Below are 8,703 nucleotides of genomic sequence, written 5' to 3'. Positions count from 1 at the left end.
ATACCAAAGAGTTGGAAAATAGTTGAAAGGGAGATACCAGGCCGGCCAAACCAGCCTCCCTTTTCCTCTGAATCCCTCATTCACATTCTGGGGACGGCAGGACCCCAAGCGATGTGATGGTGTGGAGTGGTGCCTGATGCCCAGGGCTGGCCTGTGCTGGCAGAGCAGGGCTGAAGGGCGGCCTGAGGAGCAGGGCTCCCAGCAGAGCTGGTTGGAAACTCTGGTGTTACCCAAAGTATGTAGGCAGATACACCAGCATGATGGTGATGTACAAACTGATGGGACTGGAGGTTTCCAACATGCAAGGAGAGTGAAATGGGAGCTACTGGGAGGACGAAAAGTGCTAGAGGAAAGGAAAGAGAAAAACTCTGTGGAAAAAGTAAGCTATAGAGTTGTGAGGATTGGTAGGAGAAAGAGAAATGGGCTTTCAAGAAGAGAGGCAGAAATTAAGTGGGGAAAGGAAACCTAGCTGTGGAGTAGATGGCTGGGAGCCATGGTGAGATACAAATGAAAAGTAGTCCAGAGGACAGAGCTTGGCATGAGTTGCTGAGGAAAGATTTAGAAACAGCCTAAAAACCTGCGACTGAAATCAGAGGATGGGAAAGGAACAGGGTGGGGACAAAGGATGAGGAGATGAGACAGGCTGGGGGTGGAGGGTGGATCAAAGAAGAGAAAGGAAGACAAGTCTGTGCCTATTTCAGTGTCCTTGTAGTTTTCATTCTTGGGTCCCAGGAGGATTACAGAGCCTTTCCATTCATCTGCTGTCGAAAGACTGTGAAATACACTGCTGACACGCGTATGCTGACCCCCACTACTGTTGCTCACTACACTGGGGACAACCTTTTAATGTCACAGAGTAATCGTGGCCTGTGGCAAAGCCAGTGAGCCTAGCTTTGTCTGCATTATCCGCTGATAACTCGCTCAGGGTGTCAGTAGAGAACTTGTCAGTTTAGGTTAAGGCAGATTACCAGCATTAACAGACTAGGCTTCAGATAAAAGACTCAAGAGTAGTAATGGCACCTTAACTCCTGCTTTTCACCCCTGAGTTTGTGTTGCATGGAGTTTGCTCCTTCAGTGTTCTTTTCAAGGTAAGGCTAGGTTTTCTTGCTTGCATTTGCAGCATTACAGAGATGTGCAGCATTTTCCCAAATGCCATCCAAATTGAGAAATGAATGGAATTCATGGCTGGCAGCTGAACAAGGCAGAGTTGGGAGCCAGCCACAGTGATGTTGGAGCAAACTTCCTGTTTAGTATTCACTGGTGGTCCTTCAACCAGGTAATACAACTTCTACAGAGGAAAAACAACATAAAAACAGTGAAGCATGAGGTCCTTCTCCTGCCACTTTCCAGATTATCTGCTGTTGGGTCTGTAAGTCTCTACATGGATATTCAATTAGGCAGTTCAATTTGAAGAAGGACAATCCATTTGCACATGTTTACTATCACTGCGATAAGAACTATGTAGCAAAGTTTAAACCTCTTTTTTTTCAGGCTGCTTTCAAAGATAGCCATATTTTCACAAGATTTTCATCAAGTGTTTGATGGAAGATTGCATTCAATAAAACTCAAATCATTCTCTAATTTTTCCTGAGGGGAAAAATTAATGTAACCTAAATAGCAATTCTCACGTAATACCTATCACTTTTGCATACAAGAGGAGAGATCACTGAGCAATTTAACCTCCCAGATGCTTGGAAGTTAATTATTGTGGGTCAGGTTTGAGATAATAGCCTGGACAGTATTGGGAAAGTCATTTTTTTGGCAGATAACAAATTCTGTTTTGGCATGTGGACAGAAGATTACAGTTTTTTAAACTGCCACAAAGAAATGCTGCAAGCGTCTCTCCAAGAAACAAACAAGATTTCACAAGAGCCAGTTGGCTTAAGTTGCTCTTACAGTACTTGTAACTTCAGATATCATAAGAGGTGTAAGTTTATGTGCAGTAGTGGTAAATTTACAGACGCATAGGAATGATTTTGTAGTAAGGAAAAGGAAGAATTCCGGAAAGCTCTTCACCTAAGATAGCCATGGCATGGCTGGATGAATTGGGGTGTGGTGGAGTGAGAATACTAACATCCACCCCAGCACTAAATGCTTCCTCAAAGTCATTCAGAACAGATCTCCCTTGCTAGAACTAAGAGCTAATGCAGCACAAAAGACTTCATAATTTCTTTGCACTTCTAACAGTATTTCCAGGGCCTGTTTCTCTCTCCACACATACTGGTATGCTAGGATCCTGAACTGTATTCGCAATAGCTTTAATGTGTTGACAGGGCTACTGGAGTTGTGTTTGTGTTCTGCATGTGATGCTTGGTCTGTGACCTGCAGCTACATGGCATTATGCTCTGGGGAGCCCTCCACAGGGGCCTAGGTTTGGGGATCCATGGAAACAGTCCTGAAACAAAGAGAAAACAAACTGGAGAGCTGTTGTGACATTCCTTCTGGAATACTATCAGCTAGTACAGATTGTTACCAAGAGAGAGATTTGGGGTTTTATTTTCTTTATTCTTGCTGTTTTCTACCTGCCAGCTAATAAGTTCTACAGTAATAATGCAGAGCAAGATTTCAGTTGAACAACTGGGAGAAACTAAATCCATGCTATAGTAAAACAACATTTATTATTTTGTAACATCTCGCTGAGCTCATCTCTGCTTGCCCTCAAATGTGAAATGATGAAAGCTGCATGATGTGGTAACTCCTGTTCCTTGGGAATAGCCTGTCTTTGCTGTATTCCTCCGTTAATGTAGTCTGATTTTCTTCTATAACTTACCAGTGAATGGAAAGAGTATTTTCCCCACCTCCACCTATATTTTTATATCCTGTGGATAACTTGGCATTCTGCTTAATTAGCCCAGATGGAAGTTTTGAATCTTATGAACCTTACAAGACAGGAACCTCAGTTAAAAGGGGAAACAGAATTTGCAGTAGATTTTCCACTATTTCCTGATCACTTGCTGGGCAGTATGACACTATGAGGTAGACATTGTTTTCCCAGAGTAGTCTGTAGTTGGTGTGGAAATCTTAATAGTGAAAATCCTTACAGTGGTCCCAAGTAGAATTGTTGCAACAGGCTCTAGGTCGCCCTGCTTGAGCAGCATGGTTGGACCAGATGACCTCTAGAGGTCTTTTCCAAGATCCACTTCTTAAACGTTTGTATGTTTTATTCAAATGTGTTTCTTAAATGCAGAAACAAGCAAAAACCCAGATAGTGGCTGTATTTCTGTACTTGCCTTACAAGCACTGATTTTCCCCTGCTATAGAGAAAAACATCTCCCTATAATGTCTTATGGCTCTACGCATTTCAGTGCAGCAAGCAGCTTCTCTGCCCTGTAGTAGTAATAGGATGAAGCTAAAACACGTCTGAGTCATAAGCAGAGATAAGTTTCTTCGGGACTACTCACAGGACTACTGACTTAATACAAAGGTCTTTAAACTGCCTTGACCCAGAACCCATGCTGAGGCACCACTGTCCTCAGCAGGACAGCGGGACCAGAGACCTTTCAGCCACTGCCCTTCCAGTGGCATCGGGTTAGGAGTGATACCTAAATGATGATCTTATGGGTATAATGCAGTCCTGCGAGAAAGAGGTGTTTTTATGATTGTTCCTATTCAGGAGTCTCTCACAGTAATAAATTTGGATTTCCTTGAAATCCAACATTAACTCAAATTCTTTGAGTCTGTCATGTTTGATTTCAGGGTATTTCTTAAATCTGTATTTTTTTTCCTATGTAGTTTCAATCTTGACTTTATATTGACATTGTTTATTTTCACTTCCCAGAGTAATTTTGCTGATCTGTATGTTCTTATGTTGATTGTTCTTATGTTCTATATGTAATGTGGATACAGAGAGAGAGTAAGAATGCATGTGTTTGTACGTACATTAGAATGGTGATTTTACTAATTCTGAACTCTAACCTCCATAATGTTCCTGTTTAGAACATTATTTCTTACTTCTCATAAGTTGAGGTCACTACTGTATCTCTTACATCTGCAACAGCTGTCAGTGCTTCTAGACAGTCTAGTTCTTTTTCCAAGTGCAATCATTTTGGACCATAACAAACTTGATTTACTTCCAATTTAAGCCTCATCGGTCTGTTAGTCCTCTTATCTTCAGCCATCCTGGCCTGTCGTGTTTCCAACATCAACCATTTGTAAAGACAGCCCAAAACAAAGCTTTGGCCATCTGTGGTCATATTTGGACTAAGTATATATTCAGAAATTTTTACTTTAGAAAGACGAAGTGCCCATTGGTGCTTTATCCTTCTGAAGTACTCTTCTGAACTGGAATGGAGACAGTAAGAGGTTTGTAATAGAGAGGATGTATGAATTCTTTCTGTTGTTTGTATCAGAAAAAAAGATGAAGAGGGAAGATATAAGCCTCTGTTTAAAAACAAATCTTGATGAATAGTGCCATAAAATCACCAGAAATGAAAATGAGATACTGAACATATACATAGAAGAAGAAAGTGGCTGTGCATGAGAACTTTCTCAGGCAATTAATAACATGCATTAACACTTAAAATACAGAAACTTTTTGTCATAAGCTGCGCTTACAAAAGTAGGTGAGCAAAAAATGAGGCTGCTTGCTGTTGTAGTCAATGCTTAGAAAAAAAAATCAGTCTGTTGTAGAGAGACTTGTGGCTGTATGCTTCCATCATACAAAGCAGATGAAGCATGTGGTTAAGCTCCTGAGAATGGGGATGCTGACCCAGACAATAACTATCAGCTGTTGATGGTGAAAGAGTTAAGCACTCTGGGGAATAAGGTCCTCCTGAATTCTTTAACACATGCTCAGACTTTGAAAGAAATAATTATATTTAAATTTAAGAAGTGTGTTAACTTGAGCATTAAAAAATCCACTAAAAGATGAAGACATTTACTGTACTTGTCCTACCCAGATATCTGTCTGGACTGCCTGAACAAAGCCATTTTCTCATATTAAGGCTGTCTCCTGCTTGGAGGGAGCACTCAGATGGATTTACTCAGGGGCCATCCACATTACACATGTTGTCATTTTTTTCTGAGGCTGGGGGAGACATCTGGAGCAGAGAACTGCATCAGTTAAAGTGAGAAGAAAAAGGGGGGTGAGAGTGAGAGGGAGGGAGAGGGAAGGAACAAGAGAGCAAGCAAGGAAGCCTGAGTGCTCTTGCCCCTTTCTGATCTTAATACAATTTTTTTTTCTTCACACAACACCCGAACTACAAAATGCCGTTGTCTTACTTTGCAAGCTCCTCTTCCCTCAGGGCTATTTGGAAGAAAAAAAGCATTACTTAATGTTAAGGATTAATGAAGAGAGACTGAATTAGAAGAACTGCCACCAGAGAAGTCGAGCTCTGTCTCATCTGGATGTACGATTTCTTATCACAGCATTCTTGAGATTCAGGAGAGGGTGTGTTGTATAGCACTGATGTGTATTGACGATTAGAGAGCATGAAGCTCACCCAAACTGAGGCGCTGCACAAGCCCGGGCAATGTGTAGGCTATCACCTGCTCCATACCAGGCCTGCTGTGGTGTTACTGGGGGTCTGGCAGCATCTCCAAGGGCCAGGCTGTGTGTTAGCATAACACTGAAGTTGAGGTTGCTTACAGAAGATTTGGCTGTGAGTGGCAAGCTCTGGACGGCTGTTGCCTTTGACAAGCGAATGCCAGAGTGGGAGGCATTCAGCACCAGCACCGGTACGTGCCGGCAAAGTGAGGGGGTTTTTCCACTGCTGGCTGAGTGCTAGACAACACAGGAAAATTTCAAAGGAGACACAGCTTATCTTGCTGCTTTTGGCTAATGGTTACTTGGATGTGTACCAAAGAGAGGGATTGTGACGCCAAGAAACCCAGAGAGCCAGGAACTGCTGCGATGGACTGAGGGCCTGGGGCTGCTGCTCCATTTCTAATACCTGGAAGCATTTCCAGCCTGCTGTGTTGACACAAACCACCTGATGTTATGTCTTAGTGGGGGGAAGATAGATGAGCTGAGGTGTTCATCTGTGGTTTTGCTTTCCAGGAGTTTTAGCTCTCTTTTCAAAAGTCACAGTGGGCTTATTTTTAATTATTTTAATTCCACAGTAAACCAGGTCTTCTGCAGATTAATTTACCATGCCTTTCAAACATCATCTTGTGTGGGATTCTGTGGGGACACAGTCCTAGCAGACTGAAGGATGTGTGGCTGAAGCAATTTCCATGAAAGGCGATTGAAATTTCTTAGGGCTGTGGTATGACAGGATTTTTTGGGAAGTCTGGGAAAGTTGTAGACGTGAGTCTTGCACCGTGGATTAAAAATTAAAAACTAGAGCAATAAAACTGATGGGATATGTTACCCCCAATTTGAAATACCTCAAAAATTCCTCTTTTTTTTTTTTTGTTTTTTTTTAGGTGTTCTGAGTATGATGCTATTGAGGGTCTCAAGAAAACGTAAGCATTGTGTACTGAATAAAGGCAATGTTTGGACATACACCTGGCCCACGGTTATCTACCATCAGAAGGGGCTGTCTGTCCCATTTATGAAGTGCCTTGTGTTCCGTATGAGCCACAACCATGAGGGCAACACCAGATAAAACAGGTTTGTCTCTCTAAGAGGTAAGCTATTAAAAAATCTAGCTGCATATAAAACAATGCAAGGCAAACACAAAAAGGTGGGTAATTTAGATAAATGGAACAGCTTACAGAATAGGTTTTTAAGATTTATTTTGGAATGTAGAAGGAAGGTAGGGTTCAAGGCATTCTAACATGGAATATGTTTTAAGCAGGCCAAGAGAATGAGAATGAATGGGGTTGAAAACAGGGATAATTAATGGCTTGGGTGGAGGGGAAGTAGCTCTATGGGTGTAATTGTGCACAAGATCTGAGTTGAGGAAGGGTGGTGGTGGGGATAATGCGATCGAGGCCACACGAAAGGAAAATGCTACTGCCAAAATTGTTCTAGTCAATGTTAAGAGAAATGTCAATGACCATATCTCAAGGTTGGAGTGCAGAAGAAATAAGTATGGAGAAAATAAAAATTGGTATGTTTTCCATTAGAAAGTGAAAAATGAATATATACGTGTATATATTTATAAAAGGGGGACAGATCTTGAGGTGAGTGGAAATACCTGAGAGAGTATGATCTTCCATTTAGCTTCGTTGTCATTTATTTTGAGGCCCCACAGATAGAAGCCCCAGTGACAAGCTTCTAAAGAGCTCTTAGGCTCTGTAATTTTACTGGTAGCTGCACAAATTGTTAAAAGGATTTTTTGGTAAGGAATTTGAGCTGATTAAAGATAATCCACCCTGCCACCCCTGGGTTGGGCCCCATCACAGGGGCCTGGGCTCAGAAGAATCTGAAAAATATCAGGGCCCTGTCTTGTGAGATGTGCATTTGGGCTTCCAGCCAGCTGAGGCAGCGCTGCTCCAGGGTACGGGGATGTCCCTCTTGCCAAATGAAGGAGTGCTGGCCAACGAGGTGCCGAAATGTGATTTCCCAGGGCTGTGAAAGGCCTGCTCTGTGTGTAGGTGAAGGCTGTGTCAGGAATGGCTAAGTGAATCTAGGAACGTTCAGTCTTTAGAAATGTGGTTTTGTTGGGTTGGGTTTTTTTTTGCTTGGCTGGTTGTTTGAACTTCTTACAGGTTTAAGAATGATGTTTCCTTCCCCTTTCCCTTCACCTGCCTGAAGAACTCTCTCCTTTCTGAGAAGAAGACGAGGACTTGGGAAGAATTTATAGAGCAAGGACACAAAATGTCCTGAATGAAGCTTCTTTTACAAAAGAAGAGCAAGAGGAAACCAGGAGCATCTCCACCACTGGTCTGACTGTCTAAAACTCTCAGGTGCAGCAATAACATTTGGGTTTCAGGGAGAAATGGCAGAAAGCATCAGAAGCAGACAAGCAGCAAGAAGCAAGAGCTGGAGGATACAAGGAGAGGAGAGATACATCTGAGTGACGGGGCTGAAATCCCCATGCGTGGACGGAATGACGGCAGGCGCGTGATGCTTGGCCGTGCCCGCGGCGCTGCGAGGGGGCGGCTGGCTGACACGGGGGTGAACCTGCGCTGGCCCCGCGCTGGGACGCGCCGTGCTCTGCACGCTCCATCCATCATGATTAAGCCTCTGGAGTGAGGGTGTGGGAAGCAGCGTAGTTGTCACCGATTCTGGTAAAGAATTACGATTTACGGCTTGCGAAGGGTCAGAGTTGGGACGGGAAGCTGACCAGCGATGAAATTACTGTAAATACGTGCTAGCAAAAACAACATTACAAATGGTGTCTGCAGGACAGCGTGTGTTGCTGTTGTGTTTGTTCCCCAGTGCAGGTTGCGGTATGTTGGCTCAGTGAAATGAAGAGGCCGGTGTAGCTGTCGGGGTTGGCGTTGCCCAGGTGCTGCCATGGAGGTGGGAGAGCATCCCAAGGGGCACGCAGCGGGACAGGAGAGCGAGGGTGCCGAGCGGGGTCTCCAAACAAAGCTGTGCATCCTCCCAGGTGTGCGCCCGGGTGGTGCCAGCCTCAGGCACAAAACATGCACCCGAGGGGTTTGTGCTTTCCAGACGACGTGCTGGGTTGCTTTAGGCACACTGCTCGGGCAGCGGGCAGACCCGTGCTTGGCTTTTGCCGTGCTGCCCTTTGCCAAGCCACCGAGCCCCCCGCCCCCCCCCAGCCCCCCAGCCCCTGCCCCGTGCCGCCCCCCCCGGGCCCCGCCACAGCCCTCCCCGGGGCGGGGCGGCCGGGGCCGGGCCCGGGGCCG

Source organism: Netta rufina (assembly GCF_964035555.1).
Source record: "Netta rufina genome assembly, chromosome: 4".
NCBI lineage: Eukaryota > Metazoa > Chordata > Aves > Anseriformes > Anatidae > Netta > Netta rufina.
The sequence above is the reverse complement of the archived record's forward strand: the minus strand, read 5'-3'. Positions refer to the sequence as shown.